At 47.6% G+C, this 27635-nt stretch overlaps 1 protein-coding gene and 1 long non-coding RNA gene across 5 annotated transcripts in view; one reads left to right on the top strand and one right to left on the bottom strand.

Annotated features, from left to right (window-relative positions):
- The window catches only part of REXO5 (RNA exonuclease 5), a 1375618-nt gene that overhangs the window by 1143934 nt on the left and 204049 nt on the right, over positions 1-27635 (top strand). The window lies entirely within an intron of this gene.
- LOC138569572 (uncharacterized) lies at positions 16958-18463 on the bottom strand. Its single transcript, XR_011303265.1, has 3 exons — positions 18369-18463; positions 18158-18249; positions 16958-17267 (listed from the first exon to the last, which is right to left on the bottom strand). It is a non-coding gene; the product is annotated as an uncharacterized lncRNA (long non-coding RNA).

Raw genomic sequence — 27635 nt, forward strand, 5'->3', positions numbered from 1 at the left:
GGGGCTGCACTCCCCCTGGAATGGATGATAAAAGTTAACATGAAGAGTTCATACGCCTCAACATGGAGTTTTAAAGGGATTATGGAAAAGCAGCAAGCTGGGTGAGTGATGATAGGCAGGTGCTTTACTCAGTGGCAGGTAACTGCATTCATACATGAAAGATGCCAGCAGGATGACCGATAGGAAGCGAGTGGACATGGTCGCGGAGCTCCCCAGGGGGGATGGCCACTTGAATAAAATGGGCTAATACCGATGTACATTCAACGGCTCCGGGCACGGGCATTTGGTGTCTGCAGAAATGGGACAGGGTGTGGACCCTGAAATGACTAAATAAGACAGCAGCGCAAGTACACCAATAGGGGGTCTGCCTGTCCCAGATCCTGGCATGGGTGTTCTAGAACATGTAAAGATGGAACAAGGTTTAAGGGGATGTACATGTACGCTCATTGGTTGCGTAATTATCGCAAGTTGGGAGATATATGGGAACGATTCTGGGAGCTGGAGGTTGGGGCCCGTCACACGGATTATGTCCGACATTGTTACCCTGGAAGGGTTACTGTTCGAATCAGTTATGTTACGAGTTTGGCAAACATTTGAAAATTTATATTTAGTTATTTTTCTTCCTTTCTTTTTATGTCTTTTGGGGAGCCTGATCATCGAAGGTTGTAGTGAGGTTTGCATTGGTCTGCAGGGTTTGAGGTGTTATGGGAGCTTCCGCAGAATGCCTGATTTACAGCAGGGGGCAAACAAATGGTGGAGTTGGTGATAGATAGGAATTTGCTCCTGGTTATGCTGGGACCTTTTGAGTCTGAGGGGTTGGGAGACTGGGGAGGGAAATGGAGAAGGGGCATTTATGTCTAGTCAATTCAACTGGAGAAGGAAGAGGGGCGATCACTGGAAGGAGGTAATAAGACTATGACCACCCCAACTTGTTGCTGTCTCTCCCTGAATGTGCAGGGGTTGAATTCTCAGATTAAAAGAAGGGCATTGATGCACCGCATGGCCACCTTAGACTCCTCAATCCTGTTTCTTCAGGAGACTCACTTGCTCCCGTCGGATGAATCCCGTTTTTAACAGTAAATTATATCCCACAAAATTTTGCGCTTCTTCAGGGAGTAAGAGAGCTGGGGTGACCATCCCGGTTCGCAGAGGTATCTCGTTAGGGGTCTGTAAGACGCTGAAGGATGTGGGAGGCAGATATGTCTTAGTAGTAGCCGATCTACAGGGGAGGAGGGTGACACTGGTCTCTCTGTATGCACCCAACGCACAGCAGGACACGTTTTTTGAATCTGTCTCGAAGCTACTGTTTGAACATGCGGAGGGTGAAATAATAATTGGGGGTGATTTCAATGCTGTAATTGACCCTCTGATGGATAAAACTCTTCCCCCAACTAGCGCTGATAGAAATAATTTTTTGGCACTTACTACGCTTCTGCAGGAACATTCCCTTATAGAGGTATGGGGATTCTGTCATCCAGAAGAGCGAGAATACACATATTATTCTGCGGTGCACAGGGGATTCTCCATGTTGGATATGTTCTTAGTGTCCGATAAGTTAATAGCCCAAGCAATTGACATAGATATACTGCCCAAGGCCTTGTCAGATCACGCCCCAGTCCTACTCAGGTCGGAGGAGATAGAAAACGTGATTCGCTCCCTTCCTCTGGGTAAGGCCCCAGGACCTGATGGGTTCACAAATAAATTCTATAAGACCTTTAGGGCTGAGCTTTCCCCTTATTTAGCAAAACTCTTTAATAACATCTGGGCAACGGGGTCGGTCTCGGAGTCTATGGCAGATTTCACTACAACATTGGGTTTGAAACCCAGAAGAAATCCGATTGAATGCGCATCTTACCGACCAATTACTTTACTAAATACGGATGCGAAACTACTAAGTAGGGTGATAGCAGGGCGCCTGGGGGAGGTCCTTCCGACGCTAGTGGAGAAAGACCAAACGGGGTTAATACGGAACCGTTTGACTCAAGATAATATACGTCGGACGATAGATTTGATAGCTCTGGCCCCTAGACTGCCAGGTAAATTGTCGCTGTTATCATTAGATGCCCATCAGGCTTTTGAAAGTATGTCTTGGAGTTACTTACAGTTGGTGCTAGAGAGGTTCGGGTTTGGCCCCAGATTTTTGAGGTTGATTCTCTCCAATTACCAGTTTCCCTCCACTAAAGTCAAAGTGAATGCGAACATGACCACAGCGATCCGTTTGTACAGGGGCACTAGGCAGGGTTGTCCCCTGTCCTCTTTGGTTTTTGCATTAGCTTTAGAGCCCTTAGCACAACATGTCCGATTGAGTAGGGAGATCAAGGGCTTTGAATTTGCAGGACAATGCCATAAGATAGCGTTATACGCTGATGACCTGCTATGTTTCCTGAAGGATGCAACTAAGTCCATCCCGCCCCTGATGCGCTTATTGTCCAATTTTGAAAAAATGTCTGGCTTTGGGGTGAATGCAAATAAATCGGTGGGTATGGCATTAACTGAGCCCCCGGAGAATCTGGCGGAGATACAGGTCGGCCTTTCCCATTCCCTGGTCTTCTACAAACATTCCCTACTTAGGGATTAAACTGACCCCGACCTATGCAGGCCTATTTAAGGCAAATATACCAGCACTATTTAGAGAGGCTAAAGAATGGCTTTGCCGATGGGATTCACAGGAAATGTCCTGGTTGGGCAGGGTGAGAGCGGTACAGATGTCTCTTATCCCGAAGCTTCTATATGCCTTCCATTTGTTGCCGATACGGATTCCTGAGAGGGATCTTATAGATATGCAGAAGGAAATAGGATGCTTTGTGTGGGGAAACAAGAGGCCTAGAATACCCTATAAACTCTTGACGAGAAAGGCGATACAGGGGGGTATAGGTCTGCCTTCGCTTCAGCGCTACTACAGGGCGGCGCAGGTGGCTCCTATGTTAGCCTGGGGGAGTTCCACTGAAACTCCTAAATGGCAGGAATAGAGCAGGACGCCTCTCCATTGCTGTTAGAGTATTTCCCTTTCCTGCCCAAGGAAGCGCGAAACTATCAGGGGGGACTTCTGCCCACAACGCTTGCTACGCTCCAAAGATGGGATAAGGCGAGAGTGCAAAGGGGGATAGCTCTGGGTCTGGGTCCGTTGTCCCCTGTGGCACAAAATCCAGCATTTACACTGGGACTAGCTCCCAGCTCATTTCAAGTGTGGGAATCAAATGGACCATTGAGGCTTAGGGACTTATATGTAGATCAGGAACCACTGACCTTTCAGGAGTGCAAGGAGAAGTTTGGACTGTCGGAGGGAGAACGGTTTAGGTACATACAGCTACGACACTGGTTGACTAATAGGGAAACTCGCCAAGCTGTCAGCAGAGCGCCATTTGGTATAGAACTGAGAATTCTTGAGGGGCAGAACTCTCATAGGCTGGTGGCTTGTTATGGCCTTCTAGAAAATGTCTGAGGGTGAAAAGCTCCCCTACATGTTATCGTGGGAAAGAGAGTTAGGGGTTGAAATCCCAGAGGAATCCTGGCAGTGCATATGGCATAGAGCCCACAAGAGCTCCAGATGTACATTGGTAAAAGAAAATGCAATTAAGATATGCTTCCGTTGGTACTTCCCACCGACTAGATTGCATGCCATGAACCCCGGGTATCCAGATACATGCTGGCATGGGTGTGGTGAAAAGGGTGATCTAGGGCATATGTGGTGGCATTGTGCGGTCATCCAGGACTATTGGTTAGAGGTCCGTTCCAAGATCAAGGATGTTACGGCACGGTGCTTCCTATGAACCCGCATATACTAATCCTAGGTGACGTGCCGGAAGATGGGTCCTTCCCTATGACTGGGTCCAGAGCAGCCCTAATTGCGCAGTTACTTACTGCGGCACGAATCACCAGGGCTCGATTTTGGAAAGCAGTGGGGGGACCACAGGTGGCATATTGGTGGGTGAAGGTGTGGGAATTGATGGGTCTTGAAAAGCTCACTGCTATGCTAGAAGGGAAGCTATCGAGGTTCAGACAGATCTGGAACCCTTTCTTGGACTATGTGGAGGATAGGGAGCAGATGTACTTTAGGCTGGATCTGATGAGGCACTTTATGAACTCCTGACAGACTTGAAACTGCGTACTTTGCAAAGAAAGGATATTGCTACGAATTGCACAGGCTTCAATTTATTTAATGTTTTTTTTTCTTCTCTCTTTCCCGCTTCTTCAGTTTGTTTATTCTTGCATTGTTCTCCAATTGATTGTTGACAAATGAATTTGTTCATGATCTAGTTAAGGTTGAATTGATGAATTGATAATGCAACGTTATGCTTCGCTGAATGGAGATGGACTCAAGGGAAGGTACTCTGGACTAAAAATTTGATGAATTGATGTATGTGCTCCTTCCCCTTATTACTTATTACTGTTGGATCAATTGGTTTTCTTGAAAAATGTATAAATAAATTAAAAAAATAATTTAAAAAAAGGCACTACTGTAGCCCACAACCAAAAAATGATAATCTACTTCTCACAAATTGGGGCAGTATTATGGAGACAGATTGCACAGACCGGATTTATAACCCACATCTCAGAGTGATTGTAGATCAATCAGAGACTGGAAAACTAAATGTAAACTTATCAGCTGTTTATTGTTGGCGTTTTGTACACCAAAACAACAAACCGAGTGAAAATAAACCCAAACCCGGAGCCATTCCTGGGTTGCCTTCCCCTCTTCAGATCTTTGAGAAAAGGCCAAACAGCAAGTTCTCTTTGCCAGTCGCAGGTTCAGAATATTTTCTCAGTGGATGGCAATATAAGAGTTTCACAGACTCTAGGTGGAATGTGTTTCTTGGTTTCCTGGCTTTCTTGGCTGGGCTTTTTGTCTCTTAAGTGTGGTGGGGAGCCTCCCGCCAATGGTGCTGGTTCCAAAGGGATCCTCTCCAGAAGGGACTGCATAGGATTTTGGACTTAAGCCCACCTTTTGCAAACGCCCAGATTCTCAAACCAAGGAGACCCATCGACTTCGAAACTGGCTTGGTTATTTCTAGTTGAAATCTATCATCTCCACGGACTGCCTTATCCCATCATTTCTGATTGGGGACCCCAATATGTGTCCAGGTTTTGTAAAGAGATCTGCAAATCCCTTGCTGAAAGCCATGCTCTTTTTCATGTCTCCATCCTCAAAGCCATGGACTAACTGAAAGAATCACCATACTCTGGAGTAATATGTCCGCTGCTTTTCTTCTATGATAACTGGGCTACACTGTTACCTACAGGCAAATTCTCGTATAACAATTCATTAGAGTCCTCCATCAAGATGAACCCATTTTATTGTTCCTACAGATATCACCCTGGTTGATATTCTAGTCTTGATTTCCCATAAATCAGGATACTTTTTCTCTGTGTCTTGTTAGCAGAGATACATGGTACCCGACTTAAGACCATGAAGAATCTACAAGACGCCTAACCCTCATCGAGAAATACACAGATCAAAAAAGGATAGAGGTACCAGACTGCAATGTTGGAAACCATTGTGAGGGGTCAGCAATGCAAAGTGGACAACTTTTTGATGATTAATAAAATGACATGTTTTGAACAAAGTATGAATGACTCGCTATCTCTACTCTGCTGAGGATTTCCTTGCCTAACAAAACCAAGGGGGAACACTCTAACACAGGAGATCTGGCCCTCACACTTAAACATCACATATAAAAAGAATATATATGGCAATTCAAATAACAGCAACAATAATATTCAGTTTCTTGATAACCTCTCAATAACCTGGGTGAGTGCCCTTCCCCAGAATTTAGAGTGAATTCAGCTCCAATGTTCAACAAAAAGAGAAAGCAAGGAAATCCATGCAGGAAATATAGTCTCAGATCAGTTCTTGATGTTTCAAATGCCAAGGTAAGGTTTTTGTTAATCAACGTTCCAACAGTAGCAGATCTTTTCTCCTTGGTCAAATAAGGAATTTCCACTTCCTCAAAATAGCACCAATGTCATTCCCAGCCATAATGATGATTTGCCACCACTTCAGTAATCCAAGAAGACTTGCCACAGTTGAAAAGAAATACCACTTCTATAATTGTCCGTGAAACACAGTTTTTGGTTGACATTTATTAGGTCACGATTTACAAGATTAGGATTCACAGTAGGTATCTTTGTCAGGATGACTTCACAGTGCTGCTGCTCCTGCTTCAACAACTTCACTTTGACTAAAGTTTACCATGAGCACATTCTCCTTTGTCTGATAATACTTCAGTTCACTTGTACTACTAAAGTGTTGCATCCACTGACAAGCAGATAGATCACCACAGCTTTAGTAGTTTGTGATACCACTAGAGCTCCAGTACTTTGTGACTTCAAAACAGGTTTTGGTTCTGACAAGGTTTTTTTAAGGTACTTCACCTTCAAATAGGCAAGGCACTCTTCCTCTGAAATCGCTATTCAAAAGGGGCAGCTTCTTTGCCTCTCGTCTATCTGCCACAGAAACCTAGGTTTGCCTTTATGACCTACTTCTCTCTGTCCATTGCAGTCTTTGGCGATATAGCTGGTGTTAACTTCAAATAAAATGTATGAGCATCAAGTTTCCCTTCCCCAACTTTACCTTCATCTCTCTGCAAACTGTTAGCCAAAATAGTTTTCCCAGGAGCCTTGTGCCACTCTTGGCTTCATGCTTGCACGCTTGTATCTTAAGCAAGGTTGTACTTCTATTGGGTTCACAGTATTGGTTAGATTGTTTTCTGGCTTTCAGAAAGGCTGCTTTCCGTCTTATTATGGGAATACTGTTGGCTTGGGCAATGCTTGCTCTCTCTCCAACTGTAGATACAATGTTTAAACACTTGACTTCTTTTATGAGCAAATGAGTGTTCGTGTGAATACAACAGCAATGTTCACTCTCCGCTTGGAAAGCGAAATTAAGCACACGCGGCCACTTATTCATAAGGTTTACAAAGTTTAAAGGATTTAACAAAGGCTTTCTGCAGCGTTTGCCCTTCACACGAGTGAAATAGGAATTGCCGAACACACGCAAGTGCTACTTTTCCATTGTCCCATTGTTAAGAGTTCAACGGACGACTTCAGCTCGATTCTGCTTATACGCGAGTGAACATTAAGCTGGATACTGTTGCCCGCAGTGCTTGCGCAAGGAATCAGAACGCCATGTTTGATTCACCGGCTTCTGTGAGCCTTGTTCTGCAGGTTACACAACTTCTACTGCTTCTGGCACAACTTCTACTGCTTCTGGCTTCACAGGGACCCATACCCTTCCTTGCTAAAGGTGTCTCCGGTCCGGCCACTCAAACAAGGAGCCCATCTCGCTCCTGAGACCCACAGCTTTCCAACAGCCCCTCACCTCGGTCTCCAACACACTTCTGGCACAGCATTATCTGCAGTTAGGCTCACATGGGGAAAGGCAGCCTTCCTTCATGCCTTCCGCTGCACAACCTCTTCAGCTTAGAGTTTGGGGGAACAGAACCCTCACAGAACAAGCAGGTGGAATCCGCTTCCTCAACGTTCCGGCATCCCTTTGGTTCTCCCACTTCTCCAGCATGGGGTCTGGCATGGATTCACATGCTCATGAATATTCCCCCTCGTCAGGCTGGGAATCCCCGGTAAAGAAAAAATCAGTATCAGTTTCGTTTCTGATCTGTCTTTCTCAGTAGTAACCAATCACTGGTCTCTGGGTCATACTGCCCCAGCCAATGACTGCCCTCTCCCTAAGCCCCGCCTCTGGCAGCCATCTTCAGATTTTTACCGCATGCTCAAGTGTTGGGAGTCCTCGTGTTTAGCTCTCGAGCTGTTGCTGCGTTTTCGCGCTTTTTCAAAGAGAATTTCTCATTTTTCGGTCAAATAGAGCCTCAAGCTCCACCTTCTCTACATCCGATTAACGGGTATCCATGTCAGATTTTTTGCTACGCCCCTCAAGGGTGAAGATTTCGTCGAGTTACGCTTCTTGGGGGATTCCGGCCAGAAAGCTGTTCAGGGTTTGCCCTGGATGCCAGCTACAGAATGTGTTCAAGGAGGATGAGCATTCGAAATGTCTCTACTGCCTTCATGAGGACAAAACGCACGTGGAGAAGGACTGTGCGTTTTGCAGGAACGGACCATCAGGGACCAACACCTTTGTCTCTCCAACTGGCTGGAAGGAAAGAGACCGTCAGGTGAGAAGAAGAAGAAGTCTGAGCGGTCTTCTAAGTCCTGTGAGGGCGCCCCGGCGACGGGGGCCCAACAGAAGGCAAAGCACCGCGAGTCCGCAGGCACCGGGAGCGCCGAACAGTCGGGTTCTTCGGCTGCCAGGCAGGGCGCGCCTTCCCCGGCACCATCAACCACAAGCCAACGCTCTGGTTCGGGGAAGAGGAAATCCGAGAACCCAGGTAAGCTTCTGGAGAGGCCCCGGCCGATTTCGAAGGATTCGGCCGAGGGGGAACGAGGCGGTGACCCTCCCCCCAAGGTGAAGGCCTCAAGCACGCCTAAGGCGGTGAAGGCCTTGATTCATCCGGCCAAGGCCTCTATCGAGGGAGTTGCGGCGGCCCTGGCGCAGCCTGGGGAGGTTACACCAGTGGAGGCGACCTCGGGGCCCAGAGTCTCCCTGCCTCCATGGAGGGAAGCCTCTTTCAGACCCATCGAAAAGACCCCTGTGAAGACCCCAGCGGAAAAAGAGGGGGGGGTCCGGTGGCCATTGTGGACACTGACACAGCATCCGAGGAGGAGCTGGTAGTAGGCTTAGAGGGCCTCCACGAGGGCGTCGAAGAGGACCATCCACACGGGAGGGGATCCCGACGAGGGGGACGACGAGAGTGACGGCGGCACCGGCGAGGGTCCTAGTCACCCGTCGCGCCCATTGCTTCGGGAGCCGCAGGATAACTCGGCGGCCATTTTGTTGGCAATACAATCCTTATGTTCGGAGATAAGTACGAGATTGCCCTTACCACCGACGGAGGTTCCGGAACCAGGCTCGACGGAGGAACCAGAGCCGGGCCCGGCAGGAAGCTCCCCGAACAAGAGAAGACGGATCCATCAGGCCCCGGCTTCTCAGCCCTTGCGGCCTGCTCGGCCTTTACCCACGTCCCCAGTCCCTGGGGATGACACAGGAACAGACACGGCCACGACGGGTAACGACGACGCCGGCGGTGACGACGGGACAGAGCTCCCATCACCAGCCCGGGCCTCCCCGTCCGACAAGATCAGATTTTTCAATGCAATGATCGCCAGGGCATCCAAGCTTTTTCAGCTCTGCCCTGAAGAGAAGAAGTAAGGTTTCCTTTACCGACGGCGTGAGGCCAAGAGGAAGGCAGTCCTCGCCCTGCCTCTGATGGATGACATCTGGGACGAGGGTCTCACCCTTCTCAAGAACCCGTCTACGACGCCTGCCAAGAGGGATCGGTACGAGAAGAAGTACCGGGTCCCAGACGTGGCCCCTTTGTGCCTTAGGGCACAACTGACCCCTGACTCGGTCGTCTCAGCGGCGAACAAGAAGAAAGCGGGGGGGGCATCGGTCTCAACGTCAACTTCTCTGCCTGACGGCGAAGGGAAGAAGCTGGACACAATGGGACGAGTTATCTCGTCGGCGGCAACAACGATTAAGGCTGCCAACGCCCTTGCGATCGTGGCCCGCTACAACAGGGAGTTATGGTACAAGATTGCCCCCGTTGGACTTCCTACCGGATGACAAGAGTGCCGAGGCCCTGGAGATCTTGCAAGAAGGCAAAGTGGCGTCAGACCATGCCATTACGGTGGCAACAGATATTGCGACACCGGTTTCCACCAGCTAGGCAACTGCGTTTGCCTTAGACGAAGAGGTTGGCTCAAGGCGACGGATTTCCGCCAGGATGTACAAGCCAAGGTGTTTGGACATGCCGTTCGACGGGAACAACCTGTTTGGGAAAATGGTGGATGAGTCCCTCCAAGCTATCAAGGCGGACACACAGACAGCTAGGGCCCTAGGCGTTCTCCGGCAACGAAGGCCGTCCTTTCGGAGCACCGGAGGCAAGCAGGGCACCTCCAAGGGATTCGGCGGTGGCTCCTCTACGTACCGCCAAGCGGCCCGCTCCGTGTCGCAGGAAGACTATAGAGGATGAGGCAAGTCGGGTGGGCCCCGCCGTCGTCGCCAGGGAGGCCAAGGCGGCAAGGTGTCCTCCAAGCAAGATTGAACCGACAGCGGTGTCAGGCCCCCACCGAAGCACCCCGGTGGGAGGCCGGCTGGCGAAGTTAGTCAGCGTGTGGGAGTCCATCTCCACCAACAGTTGGGTGCTGGACGCCCTGGCCCAGGGGCACGCCTTCGAATTTCTAAAAAAGTGCCCCTGCATTCCACCCGTGGTCAGGAAGGAAAATCACGTCCCTCAACTGCTATTGGAGGTAAGGGCGTTGCTCAAAAAAGGTGCCAGCGAGCTCGTCCCAAAGAGGCTCTGGGGCTCCGGAGTATACTCAAGGTACTTCCTAGTAAAAAAGAAGACAGGAGGATGGCGCCCCATCCTGGACCTGCGACGACTGAACAAGTACATCAAGGCACAGAAGTTCCGGATGGTCACCCTCCAGCACGTGCTGGGACAGCTGGAGGAGGGCGGTTTCCTGTCGTCGTTGGATTTGGAGGATGCGTACTTCCACATCCCCATTCTGAAAGGACACCGAAAGTTCCTCAGGTTCATGGTCCAAGGACGGCACTACCAGTTCAAGGCCCTCCCGTTCGGCTTGAAGCCGGCACCCAGGGTGTTCACCAATTTCCTCGCACCGGTGGCGGCGTGGCTGCGCCTGCAGGGGATACACGTCTACCCCTACCTGGACGACTGGCTCATCCAAGCAAGGACAAGGGAGCTTGCCGTGGATCACACAGCAAAGACCGTCCAGCTGCTCACGGATCTGGGATTCTCCATCAACTTTTCCAAATCCCACTTGGTCCCGTCGCAAGTCGCACTGTTTCTGGGAGCCAAGCTCGACACAGAGGCGCGTCTGGCCTCACCGTCGGAGGAAAGGACGAAGGCCATCCTGGGCAAGGTGCAGCGTCTGCTGGCCACGGACGTGGCCAGGGTGAGGTCCAACACGTTCCTCCTCGGGATGATGTCCTCCTGCATATATCTCGTGCGCCTGTGCAGGATTCGGATGCGCCCTCTGCAAGAGTTCCTCGACTCCCGCTGTATCCAAGTGACGGGCAGCTTCGAGGACGGGATCCCGCTCGACGAGACCTTCCGACGAGCGGTCCGTTGGTGGGGCATCCGCGCTCATCTGACGGCAGGCACAGATTTTCAGACCCCATCCCACCAGATGACGGTGACGACGGATGCCTCCCTGGAAGCCTGGAGGGGTGGGGAGCACACACCGGAGAACTTCACGCGAGAGGCCTTTGGCTCCCGGAGGAGAAGATGCTCCACATCAACATCATGGAGCTCCGTGCAGTGTTCTGGGCCCTCAGGTCCTTTCTCCTGTCCCTCAAGGGGCAAGGTGGTGAGAATCTTCACCAACAACACCACCACGATGTTCTACATCCGGAAGCAAGGAAGAAACGGATCCCCAGCCCTTTCCAAGGAAGCTCAGGATCTGTGGCATTGGGCGGTCGCCCAAGGGATGTTTCTGGTGCCCTTTCATCTGGCAGGGATAAACAGCACCATCACCGACTCACTCAGCAGGGAGCTGCGCTCATGCCACGAGTGGGAACTACGTCAGGATCAAGTGGATCGACTCTTCCGACGATGGGGAAAACCCCAGATCGACCTGTTCGCGATGGCAACGAACTCCAAGTGCCAGAGGTTCGCCAGCAGGTTTCCCCAGCCGAGGAGCATGGGCGATGCTTTCTCGTTCCCCTGGGACGGCCTGTTCCTATATGCGTTCCCTCCGTTGCCGTTGCTGCTCCGACTCGTCAACCAGCTCAAGAGGTCCCGGTGCAGTATGATCCTGCTTGCACCGGCGTGGCCGAGGCAGATCTGGTTCCCGGACCTTCTGGACTTGTCAGCGTCCCCACCAGTCAAGCTGCCGACGGACGCGGATCTTCTCTCCAGAGAAGGAGGCGCCATACTTCATCACGACCCGGAGTCGCTGAACTTGCAGGCCTGGCTCCTGCAGCACTAGAGTTTGGAGGGTACAATATCCCGGCTGACTGCAGAGGGGTCCTTGCAAAAGCCTGGGTGTCCTCAACTCTCAAGTGCTACGGACATAAGTGGAAGAGGTTCTCTCTCTGGTGCCATGCACAGAAGATTCACCGTTTACGGATTACGCCCCTCAAGTGCTGCCGTACCTCCATCAAGATACATATGGCTGCGATCACCCGATACACCAGAACCACAGGACGGGCGTCCTTGTGGTCCCATCGCCTGGTGAAGGAATTTATGAAGGGACTGTTCCGATTGTTCCCGCCGGTGAAGGCTCCTGCCCCAGCGTGGGAACTCAACGTGGTGCTGACCAGACTCATGGGGGCGCCATTCGAGCCCCTGCATTCAGCACCGTTGAAATTCCTGTCGTGGAAGATTGCGTTTCTTGTGGCCATCACCTCCGCACGGCGAGTGGGAGAGATCCAGGCCCTATCCTGCAAGCCTCCATACTCGACTTTTCACGACACGAGGGTGGTGCTGAAGACGCACCCCTCTTCTATGCCCAAGGTGCCATCGGACTTCCACCTCAACGAGCCCTTGGTGTTACCTGTTTTCTTCCCGTCGCCTTTGCCACTGGCCGAGAGGACTTTGCACTCGCTGGATGTGGCTAGAGCGCTGAAGTTCTACGTGGACCGCACAAAGAGTTTTCGGAACACATCAGAGCTTTTTGTGAACTTTGGACCTGTGAACCAAGGGAAGGCTCTCTCGAAGGCTTCCATTTCCAGATGGCTCTCCGGCTGCATCACGCACTGTCCTCGGTTGGCAAACCGACCGTTGCCTGGCCGTCTGAGAGCCCATTCGACCAGAGCCATCACTGCTACCACGGCGTTCTTGTCTGGTGTGCCCCTGCTGGACATCTGCAGGGCTGCTACGTGGAAGTCGACGCACACCTTCACGAGATTCTACTGCATTGACCGGGATTCCAGAGAGGAGTCCAGGGTCGGCCAAACGGTGCTGCGCAACCTGTTCGCCTAAGGTGAGCCTGGTGAGGAGGTAAGAACTGCTTAATGTTGAGTTTTGATGTAATGCTTAATGTTGAGCCTTTTTTCCACCTCCCGTTGGTTGTGCATGTGTGTACTGCTATGTATTCTTATATTCATGAGCATGTGAATCCATGCCAGACCCCATGCTGGAGAAGGAACAAGTTACTTACCTGTAACTGTTGTTCTCCAGCATGGGTCTGGCATGGATTCACATGCAAACCCTCCCTCCTACCCCTCTACGGCTCTTCACTTGGTCATACTGCCACTTTACGTGCTACGAAATCTGAAGATGGTGCCAGAGGCAGAGCTTAGGGAGAGGGCAGTCATTGGCTGGGGGCAGTATGACGCAGAGACCAGTGATTGGTTACTACTGAGAAAGACAGATCAGAAACGAATCTGATACTGATTTTTTCTTTAGCGAGGATTCCCGGACTGACGAGGTAAGTAACTTGTTCCTTCTTCTTGGATTGCCAACACTGTGTCTTCTTTCTTCTGCCTCTACTACGACTGCACGCACTTCAGTCACAGTTCCAGCTCCTTTCAATTGTCTGCACCTGAGGGGCCTTTTAGGCCTCTCAGGTTCCTTCAGGTGTGGGCTATTAGGCTTAATTGCCTGACTACTACCACAGCATGCCTCTTCAGCCCTCTTCTTTGTCCCAGTATTTATGGGATTATAGGACTTGTAGTTCCCAACAACAAAGTTCGTTCTTTTCAATAGCTTCTGGGTTTTAGGAGTAGATCGATTTCCCTTAAAGTTATTTAAGGATGAACCATTACAATGTGTTGTTACAGAGGAAGGCAGTCTATTTAAAGCATTTGCTCTCAGAGCCACAGATCTTATGTGTGTTTCAGATACATCATAATGACAATAGGCCATTGCCTTTTCTGGCAACTTTAAAAGGTTCTCCCTTTGAAAGGAAAAATACTGTGGCTCATCCCATGGGATCTCCTCATCACCCAGGGCCTGGTCTCCTTCCATAGTGATCCTCCCTCAGAACACCACCCGCAAGATCAGGATCAGGAAGCGTCGGCCTCTGTAGGATTCATCACATCATCTTTGGCTTTCATCCAGTAACATACCAACTCATCTTGCTTCCTCGAAACTGTCCTCAAGGTACTAAGGTCAATTTTTTATAGAAGAGTCTGGTTACCATACATCTACGAAGGGGATTCATCCCGTTTTTCCTACAAGTATGGATGACTACCACGATGCCGGGATATGCCACCCCCTCCTGTTCTGTTGGAATGTGCTCTTGAACACAAAGTTCAATGGATATGTAACTCCGGTTATCGCAAATTCACAGTGCAATACCTTCTTGATTGGAAATGTTATTCACCTTATAATAGAACACAGGACCCTGCTAGTCACATTCATGCTCTAGCTCCAGTTCGCAAATTTCATAGAGCATACCCGGAGGACCGGGGCTTGGCAGGGGGATTACTGTCACAATCCTTTGTGCCTCCATGTGGTAGCTATGAAACTGATGGCAATGGTTCCGTGTCTGGACCACTAAGATGGCCCATTCTGTGTGATGCTCCTGAGGGACCGCCAAGAGGGTGTTGGGACAAAATGACTTTGGATCTGCAGGAGTGCAAGGATGAGTAGGGGTTACACCACCTATTCACCCCCACACATCTACAAACCAACTGTGATTCCAATCAGAAAGGTAAAACCGGCACAGCTAAGATATATGTATATACCAACTAATGGAACCCCACCAGTGTTGGTGACACCTTTGTAATATGTACTACTGCAATTCAATACAATAATCAATAGAACATAGATCTTCTTTGTTCAAGTTTCTCAAAAACACCTTCATTGGTGTTATCCTTTCTCCATTTCTTGAGTAGGAGAACTGCAAAGAAATATGCCTCCCTTGCCTTTTGTGTCAAAGAAACGGCTGTACTCTCAAAAGGGGTGTTAATGTTCTCCAGTAGGAACCCAAACGGCCACAGTACACTGTTCCAAAATAAAAAACATGTCCAACCAAGTTTCTCAAAAATACATCCTGTAATTACTTAAATCAATTATACACTCATCTATCAAAAACACTATAAAAACCTACCCATCTAAAGGAAAGAGAGAAATGCTGAATGTAATAATGCAGTACTCTGGGTACCTAACAGGGAGGAAAAACAGGCAAGAAATACAACACAGAATTAAAAAAGGCAATGTTCTTAGTGGAAAAGATGCCAAAGGGACTTAACCAGTCACTAGGGCACCACAAGGTGAAGCAGGGTGACTGGATCAGTTCAAAGTACCTTATTCCAATTTTAGGCCGTTCAACGGTATCAAACCAGTCTTTGAGCTGTTGTGCCTGTAGGTCGAACTGGATTCGGAGGCAACCCGTTGAGTTTCTCCCAGGCAGCAAGTTAACATCGAGTCGGATTTGAGCGGATGCTCCCTGCAGTCCAAGGTGGCGTTGAGCAATGCAGGTCAAATGGGTCACCAGTAGTGGTTTGATATCATATAATATGATATGGCATTTGTAACGCGCCTATACATGTATTTCAAACCTCGACGATGCAAGGGGGGGGGGCAGAGGGACGACAGAGACAACGATCTTACTAGGCCAGCTGACATTGAGATTGCGCAAGTGCAGGGAAGGGGCCAGGGGAAAAGTGCGGGGGGGAAGTTCAGTACATGGGATAGACAGAAAAAAAAGTTATAGAATAAATAAGTAAAAAGTGCAGCCAGCTGCTGGCAAGTGCAGGGGTAAGCGCAGACATCAGATGTCAAGGGCTGGTAGGGAACCCTAGGGATACAGAATACAGTCGCCAAGTGCAGGGATTGCCAAGGAGGCAGTGCATGGGTGCAACTGGTGCGTGAGGGGACCTGGGCCCAAGATCAGAGGGTAGCCAGAAGTTAAGCAGGGGAGAGGAGTAGAGAAAGCAGAAACCAAGAAGAGGGTTTTGAGGTGGTTCCGGAATCACAGATGGTTCTCCTCAAGTTTCAGGGAGGCTGTTCCAGAAGGAAGCCGCAGCTGAAGAAAGAGATCTACCACCAACTTGCTGCTTGGAGAAGCGACTGACCCTAAGGGAGTTGGAGGCGGATGAGCAAAGAGCTCGAGAAGGAAGATATTTAGGAAGAGAGAGTTGAAGGTATTGAGGCCCCAGGTGGCCTTGTGGACAATGCAGAAGGTTAACTTAATCCTCGCAGCCTCTGGAAGTCAGTGCAGAGATTTCAGTCTTCGAGAGATATGATCCCTGGGCTTGAGGCCAAGGGCAAGTCTTGCAATCCTGTTCTGAAAGAGTTGCAGAGGGCAGAGAGTAGAAGCAGGCAGATTTAGAAGGAGGCCGTTGCAGTAGTCCAGCCTAGAAAGAACCAGAGCTCTAGAGACAGTGAGCTTCTGGGGGAAAGAGAGGAAAGGAAGAATACCTCTGGGGAGATGCAGCTGGTAGTGTGACTTCTTAAGAGACGTCAGCGATGTGAGGAGAGAAAGAGAGGGTGGAGTCGAAGATGACCCTGAAGTTTTTACCCTCACCGGAGGGGGAAGGAAGAGGGCCATGAGAGGCCGGCTGGTTTGACAATCAAGGGTGGTTTTGAAACGATCACTATTTCGGGTCAAAACAGAACATGCCTCTGCCTTGGAACCTTTCTGTCTTCACCTAAACGGCTGAGGGCTATGGAAAGGTCAACTCTCCCAAAAGAGGTCCACATTATTTCTTCCTGGAGTCCTGGATGGTCCAAAACCAAACCAAAGAGGTTGTGAAAAAAATAACTCTTTTGTAAGCAAAGGGGATTGGACAAAACCAATCCTGTGTTAAGGGATCCAATCCCTGTCCTTGTGGCAAGTGGTCCTTAAAAATTCTAGGCTTAACAGAGGCATCTACATTGAAGGGTTGAGAGAAAATACTGACCTCAGAGGCTGCACTCTACCTTCCTATTGTATTTGTGAATTTAGCCATTCAATTGGCTCATACTATGTAATCAGCTCAAAAGAGACTGCTTGACTCAAGGTAAGTATTTATACTTCTGTATTATTGTTCATACAGATAAACATTAAGTACTTGCTGTATTATTCATACAAGTTGACATTGTGTATTCCAAATGAGTTTTTAAATAAAATTCAACATTGCAAGTTGGCCAATGTAAATAGCACAAAAGTCACGCCGCCAACATGTGTTTCAACCCAACAAAAGGTCGTCCTCAGGGCGTATAACTAGATAATATTCATGCAAATTCTATCACAGTAATTAATCCATAATTTAGTTAGGAACATTTTGGAAATTGTTTTTCCTAAAGTCGAGGGTGGGGAGACAAAAAGAAATGGGGGGGAGGGGCAGAGAGGGGAGAGGAGAAAACAAACACAGAAAAAGAAAAAGACATCGTTAGATGAATCTCATTTTTTCGGAGTTACTCAATCCTAAATTTGCAACATAGATTGTTCAGGTTGGCACTGTTTAGACAAAAACATGATTAATGGCTTATTTCGTGATAGTTGTAAACCCACAAATTCTATAGAAAAAGGGGTCAATTTGTCAATAGGAGTTCAGCAGATTTCTGTTCACGTAGGATGGATAAATAAAGGTATAATTACCTATGAATGGGATTGAATTCGCCAAATATTTAATGGTTCTTCAGATATTCAAGTTAGGGTTATATTTTGGTTTAGCAACTAGAAATGAAAAAATGAAAAGATAGTCGAAATGACCATTTCGCCCATCTATTGCAACACGTTTGCATCAGTGATTCAATATATTGGCCCTCATTACGACCCAGGCGGTAAGTTACCGCCTGGGTCGTACCTTTACCACCATGGCATAAACTATGTTTACGCCATGGTGGTTGGCGGACTTACCGCCCCATTCCGAGGTTGGCGGGGCGGTAAGTCCCCAATCCCCATTTACCCTTCCCCATTCCCATTTTTGCCCCATAGGGCATAATGGGAGTGGGGAAGGCGTTATTTACGCCACCGTAAATTACGGTGGCGTAATTAACAACATGGTCCCTTAGCGCCATGGATTTTAACACCTGCTAAAAGCAGGTGTTAAATCCGCCATGGCGCTAAGGGACCTCGGAATCAGGCGGTAAGGGTCGGCGCTGTTTACGCTGCCGTAAACCCCTTACCGCCTGGGTCCTAATGAGGCCCATTGTAAGTTAACAATAGTATGAGTGTTGGATTTTACCTGAACGGTATTTGGGCATAAAGGAAAAAGCGACCGCTTTACATGTTCAGTAGTGATAAGCAGGTTTCCCTTTGAGGATTCGATGCCGTGATCTAGGGGTGTTAAAAGACAGGACAGGATAGATTCTTAAAATGCCCCAATCAAAAGGTCAGTCCTTCCAGACATATTTAAGGCCTTGATATCCATATAAAATATTTTGCTATGTGCTCACCGGCAGGTATCTCAAAGTCACACGCACAATGGCGAATGCCGTCGGGCAATGGAGCTGCATCGGCAGCAAAGACGGTAACTAGGCACCATGAACAAGAACCCCGTCAGGTTACTTGTCACGTGATCCCGGTTGCTTAGTAACCCTGAGGTTGTCCGGAAGCGTTCTGCTCCATAAAAAAGAATACATTGTATTTCGTATCAGTGTAATTCTGAATTATACAATATGTCATAATCAAACCGGCAATCTTTAAAGCCTTGACATCCACATAAAATATTTTGCTGTGTGCTCACTGACAGGTATCTCAAAGTTGCACGCACAATGGCGAATGCCGTCGGGCAATGGAGCTCCATCGGCAGCAAAGACGGTAACTAGGCAACATGAACAAGGACCCAGTTAGGTGACTTGTCACGTGATCCTGGTTGCTTAGTAACCCTGAGGGTGTCCGAAGCGTTGCGCTCCATAAAAAAGGAAGAATACTTTGTATTTCGTATCAATGTAATTCTGAATTATTGATTGTCATTATCAATCCGGCAATTAATAGTGTGCACATTGGTATAGTGGCTAAATTTATGAAGGAAAAAGGTAAATCCTTATGGTAGAGCAACGTGCATGCGTAATGAGGTAACCGGCTCTGGTTACAGAGGAAGTTACATGGTTTGTTAATTCCAATCCCTACAGCGGGGTTAATCCTTAGTCCAAAACTACATGCATGCGTAATGAGGTAACCAGCTCTGGTTACAGAGGAAGTTACATGGCTTGTTAATTGCAATCCCTGCGGCGAGGTTCTTAACTTGCACATCATACCGAGTTTGTGCAGGTTGTCTCATGGAGGTTATTCAAGCACTGCTTCTTATGTCATTGTAATCCATATAGTTAACAATACCATTCCTACTGTAAACACTAAAACTGCTGACTCTGTGTGACATATATGTTGCTCCCAATTATAACATATGGTCAAGCTGTTCCGCGCGCTTTTATTCTTCACATTGTGATATTAACAACATAAGAGTATATATATATCACGTTAGCTGCTCTAGGTTGGGTATATAACATTAAGTACTCAAAAGCACACTCCTGATTTAGCTAAATTACATGCATGAGGTTGTTGCCTTATGTCTTCCAACATACAGAACGTTGTACCTAGTGCTTATAAAAAAACATTGAGCTCATGCTCCTGATTTAGACCTTACATTGAAGGGTTATTGAAGACTCCAGAGTGACATTATCTTCCATAAGGGATCTGGTGGTGCAGGCCACAAAGTGAATGAGTGCTAAAGCAGGGTACTTCTAAGGTTCGAGATCTAGCTCAATGTGCTGCTGGGACAGCGAGATCTAAACATGGAATAGCCAACCTTTCTTCCCATTTTCTTCTGCTTTGTGTACACACCCGGCCTGACATCCTTTGTTCAGATCCCACCAGATTATCTTCCATGGTTAGGTAAATTCATATGCTGCCTAAACCTTGGATCTGAGCTGAATGGACTGATCTAGTCAAATAGTGTAATCTAAAATGACTTGTGGCGTGGGTGTAAGGGCGTGGGTTCCGAAAAGACAGCTATGCCAGGGAAAGATTAGTATGTTTAAAAAAGAAAGGAAAAGGGACGGGAAATGATTTATCTACCCCCAGAAGGAGGGGAGTGGGGGGACAGAAAACAGCAGCAGACAAAAAGAGCTCAGCCCCCTTCACTAGCCCGAGATCCACTACTTAAGGCCTTGGGAAAGATGGGATCCTTCTTCTCCAGGCTGGAAAGTAACATTGACAAATTAAATGCACGGGTGATTGTCATGGAAGAGAAATCTTCCACGAAAGAAAGGTGAGAAAACTAGAAATTCAGGGGTCAAAAACTGGCCACAAAATTGAGAATGTAGATAAATGGTCCAAGCATTAATAAAAGAGAATACTGTGAAGGCATCATAAAGCAAGATGTTAGGGAGAATTCTCTGCTTAGGCTGAATTTCCTAACCTAGTGAGTCCCCCAGCAGCTTTGCTGGATTTCTGGAGTTTGTTTTTTTCTCCTGCCAAGAGTGAGACTCTTTTTTTTTTCCCCACCTTTGGACATGATTTGTGGTGTTCCTTTGAATGTTAATGTGTTTTATGGGCTGTGGGGTCCTTTACTCCATAGGGTCTCATGTGTTTTTACTATGTGTGTTAAACAGCACCCTCCGTGCAGCGACACAGGGGTGTCATCGTGACACCCCACCATAGACTCCATACCCTGGGACCGACTACTGTCTCCCAGGGCATGTAAAGTCACCATTGGCTTTACTAGTCCAAAATTATGAACAGAAACCAGTACAAACCATCATATTGTGGACGTACTGGTCGGGGCAATTCGATTGCCCTGGGGTCTGTTATTCGAGGGGGCACGTCTCCGTCCCCCCTGATCGAGTTTTGGCTGGTGGCAACTTTTTATATTCGAGCGTGAATATATCTCTATGGGATTTTCCCATTGTTCGAGGCTACCAACTTTAATTATTTAATTCTCATAGCCTCGAACATGCCGCCGGTTTATTTATTTAATATTCATTCGCCGGTTGGTATTTTTTGCCAGAACTCGATTCTAAAATGGCGTTTGTGTTCTCTTCTGTGACTCCAACCCAAGTCGAGCCCTTTGTTCCACTTTTTGGTGGGCTTCTCCATAGAAGACTCCAAAAGTGGTGCCACTCTGTCTGGGTACCACAGGGGGTGTAGGAGGGGGTTTAGGCACCCTGGACTGAGTTACCTTGGTAACTCAAGTCGCACTCTTGTGTGATTGGCCCAAGTGGTGAGCCGGCCGGCTCACCACTTAGCATGTTTGATTGACAGCTAGGCTGAGTGAATGGGGGTGTGCTGCATAAAAGCAGGGCTTTTGGGACTGGAACTTCAGAAGTCGCCACATGACCTGAGAATCCGACGAGGGAGAAGCAGAGCCGACCTTCTACGACGACACCACCGGTGGAGCCCTGCGGATCCGACTCACCACTTCCCGACGACAGAGAAGATCTCCCTGCTGGAGAGTCTTCTTCCCCTGACTGGTGGGCACAACAAGTTTACCTTCTTTTCCTCGCATCCCAGGACGTCTTGTGGTCGAATTGCCTGTGCCAAGCACCCCGGCAACCGGATAGCCACTTACTGGTGGACCGCGAATAAAAGGACCGCTCCTTTTTAACTGAGAACTCCGCGGCTGGTTTCTTCCCTGGCAGTGCAACAGACTCCTGTCTTCCTTCCCGACGAGATCTTCTCTTCACCAAGACAAAGCACCGACTTGCATCCGCCGCCAGGAACAACTGCCCGCGCTGGAGTATTCTCACCACTTTAAGGTACCGTGTCCGCCAGGCCTCCCTTTCTAAAGATTGCCACAAGGTAATAATAATCCCTTAACCTTCTGGACTGGGCTGGCCACCTTGACCATCTAACTGGTCCCTTTCTTTTGGTCCAACTCTTTCTGAACCTTCACGAGACTTTTGTGCACTTTTCAACCGTGTGACCTTGGACACATTTCGTTCTGATCCTCTTAAAGTGGATCCGGCTTCCTGAACTCTAACTTCACGGTTTGACTCTGCCTTCCTCTCTTGCTGTGTTCTTTTGAAAGTGTTGGGATCTGTTTCAATTTATGCTCTGCCTTTCTCTCCCTTTTTAACTGAATTATTAGAGTGCCATCTGTGTTAAGCGCTCACCGCTGTCTGAAAATAAGTGGGGCTTTACTTAAGACTTGTTTAATATTCTTTTAAGGGAGTGTATATCTTTTAGTGACCGTGTTTTTGAACTGCTTAATATTAGTGCCTGTGTGTTTTATTAGATGTGGTTTTAAATAAATAATTATATCTCTTTTACACCAAGCTCTGGTCAGTGTTTGCTTGTTCTACTGTGTTCTTGTGACCTATTGTGAATACTCTGTATACTGCCTAACTCTTCTTGAGGGAAGTCTGACTGCTCAGCCACAGCTACCAAGTGAATCTGTGTGGTACAGACTGCTACCAAGTGGGTTTACTGCCAAACACCTGTAGTCTTAAATCTTTTGCAGTGGTCGCAGAGGGAACTGCACAGGTTTCTGCCTAACACAAGACACAGACAACAGATTCAAAGTTCCAACAAAAATGGTTTGTTAACTTAAATGTCAGGATGGTTGAAGGCCTAACTTGCCCTATGATAAGATGGGATTTCCTTACCTAAAGAAACTATGATAGTCTGAGTCTGTCTGTGTCCAAAACCTTTACTTGCCCTCACAACTAAAGCTAAACAATTTGTAGGGATGTCTTTATCAAAAGAAACAGTGTTCCAAATAAAGTTCTGAGCTTGTTCCAGCTCTGGGCTTACTTTCCAGTTCCCTTTCCCCAAGTTCAAGACAGTTCCACAAAGTCTTGTGGTTTCTTTCCCCAAGTTCAAGACAACACAGTTCAAAAGGAATCTCAGGGTTCCTTTCCCCAAGAAAACACAGTTCCAAAACTGGTCTAAGGATTCTCCTTCTCCAAGACATCAGCTTGCTCAGCTTGCCAACGTGTAGTTAAGTTCAGTCTCTCAATGTTCAAAACCAGTTCCAGGCCAACTTTATATTCCTTCTAGTTATTGATAGTTCTTACTGATTGCTTTCTTCTGCTTCACTTCAGCAATCTCTTTCAGGCACTTGTAATTTATTTCTGTATATTTCTTGGGCTTCCACAGAAAGGGTATACCTGGTCTAGGTCTTGGCGCGGTTGTCAGATGACACGACCCCCCCCCATTACAGGTCACCTTAGGCTTGCTTGCCTACACAAGTTCTTTTGTAGCTGCACCTGTGTTCTGGTTACACTCACTTGACTCTCTCTCTGCCAGCCTTTTGGCTTTGCCACAACATGTTTCACTCTTTGCCAGTCTCTGGACTTTTCCACCATAAGGTTTGTTACACAGTTCACTTGTGGTGCTCTTTTCCCTTCACCACATTGCTCTCCCACTCCTCAGCAATGTTCTATACTTGCATTTCATCGGATTCACTCTTAACTTGAAATATATGTTATAGGTTCTTCCCACCAACTTGTCATTTGCACATTGATTACTTAAAAGCTTTCATATGCTCATTAAAAGCTTTCATTCTGTTCGGTATTCGATAGTTTCTAGTTCTTATTGGCTCACACTTTGTAGTAATCGTCAAAACCCATTTACTTTGGTTCACTGTGTCTTGCACATTACTTCCTGCTTATTCAGCATTCCCTTTTGCAGAGTAACAGCCCCAGGAGTGCCTCCGGTTCGAGTGATTCCTTTTTCCTCAATCACAGTCTTCAGCGTCTCCTCCTGGCAGCTGTCACCTTCTTCTCTGGTCCACGTACACATCCTTGTTGGACGGCGACCCCCGCTTGCAGTTAGCTTCTAGATCTCTAACTATCTCTGTGAGTTGCCAGAATCTCTGTTTGCGTCCTGCGGATGCGGCCGGTAACTTATGATTGGATGTTTTCTTCAACCCGCATCTCTTCTTGCAGGCACAGACCATTGAGGCTTCCAATACTGTGGCCTTTGCACCTCCCTTCTTGGCCCTGGCGCCGCAGTTCCTTCCAATTCTCGCTGGCGTCCTGGTTTCCCAACCGCACCACCCCATGCTGCCTCGTACTCCCTCTGCAGGCCTCCCTCCTGGTCTCTTCATGATCTCTCCAACTCCACCTTTTATACACCTGCAACTGTTTTAACAATTTGCAGGTGTGAGTCTTCGAGATGAACCAGTTTCTTTTGCTGAGCAATGGATCCTGAAGCTGTGGATTACAGTGTGGAGACCAACCCCTTGTACATTGAAATATGCTAGAGTCAAAACACATACAGAATTAACCAGTCAGAAAGAGGGAGGAGGTTTCACACTTTGCTCAGCGTCACAGACATTCGGGATAAACAGAGGATCCATGCTGCAGCCAAAGAAAGTTGTTCTTCACTATGAGAAGCAAAGATTACACCTTTATCCTGGTTGGGTTGCAGAAACAGTTAAGAAGAGGTATGACAAGGGTGTCCAATCTGGGCTGATGCAACCTGCTAAATTGAGAGCATCATGGGGAGACATAGATTATCTTTTTGGAACCCAGAAGGTGCAGAGGCATTGTTGGATTCCGTTACAAGATTACAAAGATCTTCTCGCGCTGAACTGATTTGTTGCCCGTGTGCCCTTCCTGGAGAAAGGTAGGCCCCTTGGCGCTACTCGAGCGAACCCGCATCTTGATGTAATATCACAGCGATATTACTATTTCCACTCGCGCCATCCTAGAATGATATTTTGGGAGTGGGGCTTGGAATTCTCTGCTATGAGAGAGGTAATGTCTTCCTCGAAGGAGCTTATGGGGCCTGGAGGCCTGTATAGGAGTTGCAGGGTAATGGTACTCTTAGGGGTAGTTTGTACTTTGATGGTGAGGTGCTCGAAGGACTTAAGCAGGGGGGAGGTGATGAGTCTGAAGTCAAGCGAGGACTTAAATATGATTGCTACACCTCCTCCGCGAGCATTAGGTCTATCCACTCTGAGGATGGAGTAGTTATCGGGAATAGCGAGAGTGAGGTAGGGTCCTGCTGCTTCGTGTAGCCATGTTTCTGTGGTAGCAAGGAAGTCAAGGTCTCCTGAAAGGATAATGTCAGCAATTTCGGTGGGGTGGGCTACTAGGTATCTAACGTTGAGTAGTGCCCCTTTTAGAGGTGACGACCCAGCCATTCCCACCAATTACAGGCCTATTACCACGGTCCCCTTCCTGCTAAAAATCCTCGACAGAGTTGCCTATCTGCAAATCCAGGATTACTTGGAGTCTAATCAACTGCTAGGCCTGCGTCAATCTGGCTTTCGCCCTCAACATGGAACGGAAACTGCCCTTGTTGACCTTAAAAGCCAGATTGATGATATCAAGGACAAAAACAAAGCAGCTATCCTACTCCTCCTAGACCTTTCAGCAGCCTTCGACCTGGTTGACCACAAAATACTCTGCAACCACCTCTCTTCTGCTGCCCACTTCTCCCCACTTCTCATGTGGATACAATCCTTCCTAGCCAACAGAACCATGAGGGTTTTTTCATCTGTGGCTGCAGCTGACCCCATCCCCATCACATGTGGTGTCCCACAAGGGTCCTGCGTCTCCCCCACCCTCTAAAACATCTTTACGAAGCCCCTCTTCGATAAATTGGACCATCTGGGTGTCACCTACACCAACTATGCAGATGACACCCAGATACTCCTCACCATCTCCGGCAACTACAACACTGACGCCACCAGGATTAACGAAATCTTCGCCATCATTCAGGCATGGATGGCCACACACAGCCTCTGCCTGAATGATGAGAAGACTGAGCTCCCTAGTCGGGTCCCCGAATAATCTACAGAAACTCAGCCCCGATTATTCGAACTTCACCATAGATGGCAACATCATCCCAGTTGTGAAAAATGTGAAAACGTTAGGCTTCTACCTTGACGCCAATACTAACCTCGCCAAACAAGTTAATATGACTGCCTCAGCCACCGCATACACGGGAAAACTAATCAGGGCCTGTAGACCGTTTCTATCTACAAACAGTTGCCTCATTCTGGCGAGGGCCCTTATACAATCAAAGCTTGACTACTGTAATAGCCTTTACCTTGGTGCCAACCAAGCTATAATCAGGAAACTTCAGATCCTCCAAAATAATGCGCTGAGAGCAGCACTAAACTATTCCCAAGAGAGAGCACATCTCCCACACAAGAATAACTTGCAAATGGTTATCCATTCAGCAGAAAATTGACCTAAAAACCCTTTGCCTCACCTACAAAGCCTTAAACCACCTAGCCCCCCAGTACCTGACCAACAAACTCACTCTCAAACCCAACTCAAGAGTCACCAGATCATCCAATACCCTCAGCCTCATCGTGCCCAGATTCACTGCCAAAAGAGCGGGAGGCTCGAGCTTCACTGTCCTCGCCCCTCAACTTTGGAACACTCTGCCACTAAATATTAAACTGGCCAAATCCGTCCAATTGTTCAGAAAACTAGTCATTAGCTGGCTTCTGGAGAAGGTATTCCTCAGATAGACCAAGCTTAGTACTTATTGTATATATTCTGAAATGTTTCCTAATACCTGCCTGTACATACCATATATGGCATACTTCCGCCACAATTGTTTAACTGTTTGTATACTGTAACCTTGTAACTTGTCCCTTAAGCGCCCATTTACCCCTGGGTCTGGAGCGCTATACTAAATAAAATAAACAAACCAAACAAACAAAACAAACAAGAAGAGAATGTGTGGGAGGGAAGAAAACCTGAGAGTAATATGAAGTGTTTTTAAAAATTAGCTTTGAGTAATGTTTTTAAAGTTCAATAGCAATATTTTGCTTGCTGTTATAAAATGCTATTTCCTCCTAAGCAGATGCATTTCCATCGCTCTTGCTAACTAAGGATTGTTAAGTTTTGTAAACAGTCATATTGGTTCATGCGTTTCGTAATGTTGATAGAAGAGTGATAGTCATGTATCGCTGCAGAAAATTTAAAGTGCATTTTTAGTGTCTGATATTACTCTAGAAAACCCAACATACCCACATGTATAAATGTTAGCAAAGGCATTCAAGGGGAATACAGCTGTAGATATGGAGAATACTCTATGGTCGAAAGTCAAATTAATTGTATTGCTTCTCCTTTAAAAGGGGACCTCCTATTGTAATGTTTATGCATTCTTTATAATCGAAAATGAAATGTTTTGGAGAAAAAAAATCCCAATTGTGGTGCATTTCTTAAAGGACTTGGTAATCCATTGTCTGCTGGTGCCATAGATCTAGGCGCAATAAGACCTGAGCTTAGTTGTGGTACACCGGATAGACCCACCTTTTGAGTCTGTCCACAGCCATGACTTCTTACTCTTTACTTTAAAGACCACGTTTCTAGTGGCCATCACATCAGTTAGGTGTAAGTGAGTTCCAGGGTTTATGCGACTTTTACAAAAGACAAGATGACAATTCTGATGAAGCCATATTTCCTACCCAAAGTCATCAGTGACTTCCCATCAACCAATCCATACAGTCCAAGACAGAGGTGAGGTTTCAAAGACTGGACCTGAAGGCTTTTAGCCGCCACATAACCATGTTGAATGGAACCTGCATGGGCAGGCAACTCTAGCCTGTAGTCATATGTCTGGGTTGGCTGTGACCAAATAGACAATCTCCAGATGGATTGTTGCATGTGTTAGTGTCTGCTATGAGGCAGCACGCAAAACATTCCCTATGGGTATTGTGGCGCACTCCACCAAGGGCTGTGCGACTACAACTGCTTTTTTGAGGGGGTCCCAATTCAGGAGGTGTGCAGAGCTGCCAACTGGTCAACTCTGCA

The sequence above is a fragment of the Ambystoma mexicanum genome, chromosome 2q (genome assembly GCF_040938575.1).
Source record: "Ambystoma mexicanum isolate Mex_15411 chromosome 2q, UKY_AmexF1_1, whole genome shotgun sequence".
Lineage (NCBI taxonomy): Eukaryota > Metazoa > Chordata > Amphibia > Caudata > Ambystomatidae > Ambystoma > Ambystoma mexicanum.